The sequence below is a fragment of the Octopus bimaculoides genome, chromosome 28 (genome assembly GCF_001194135.2).
Source record: "Octopus bimaculoides isolate UCB-OBI-ISO-001 chromosome 28, ASM119413v2, whole genome shotgun sequence".
Classification (NCBI taxonomy): Eukaryota; Metazoa; Mollusca; class Cephalopoda; order Octopoda; family Octopodidae; genus Octopus; species Octopus bimaculoides.
Window position 1 is genome coordinate 18,004,100 of NC_069008.1, and position 1,014 is coordinate 18,005,113.

Consider the following 1,014-nt stretch of genomic DNA (forward strand, 5'->3'; position numbering starts at 1 on the left):
TGATCTATTGGTCTTTTAATTGTCGAACCGCTAAGTTACGGGGACGTAAACACACCAACACCTGTTGTCAAGCTGTGGTGGGGAACAAATACACACACACACACACACACACACACACATATATATATACGACAAGCTTCTTTCAGTTTCCGTCTTCCAAATCTACTCACAAAGCTTAAATTGGCCCAAGGCTACATTATAAGTCACTCGCCCGAGGTGCCACACAGTGGGACTGAACACAGAACCATGCGGTTTAAAAGCAAACTTCTTTCTACATAGCCATGCCTGCGTCTCCTCTCTCTCTCTTTCTCTTTCTATCCACACACATATATATTATATATAGTCTTGAGGTTCCACATTTTGCCAGTTTCTATTTCTATTTGCCAAAATTTCTAATTTGGGTTTCTATGGCTGGAAGCCCTTCCTGACCCCAGCCACTTTACAGAATATGCTGGGTGCTTTCATTCAACACTACATGGATGTTTTTACATGGTACCACATGAACGCTTTTATGTGACACCGTGAAGGCACGTGGCTCAGTGGTTAGGGCATTCGTCTCACGGTCGTAAAGTTGTGAGTTCATTTCCAGGCAACACATTGTGTCCTTGAGCAAGACACTTCATTTCACTTCACTCCAGTCCACTCCGCTGGCAAAAATGAGTTGTACCTGCATTTCAAAGGGCCAGCCTTTTCACACTCTGAATCTCCCTGAGACCTATGTTAAGGGTACACGTGTCTGTGGAGTGCTCAGCCACTTGCACGTTAATCTCACGAGCCGGCTGTTCCGTTGATTGGATCGACTGGAACCCTCATCGTTGTAACCGACGGAGTGCTCCCATTTTTATGTGACACAGCAAAGATGCTTTTACATGTTGCTACATGGGCGCATATGTGAGAAAAAATAGTTGTGTGTGTATGAGTATGTGTGAAAGAGACATGGCTTCAAGGCCACTGCATCCAAGGATCTTTCTAAAAATCAAATCCCACTTGAAAGGAACAAGATTTCAAAATGTC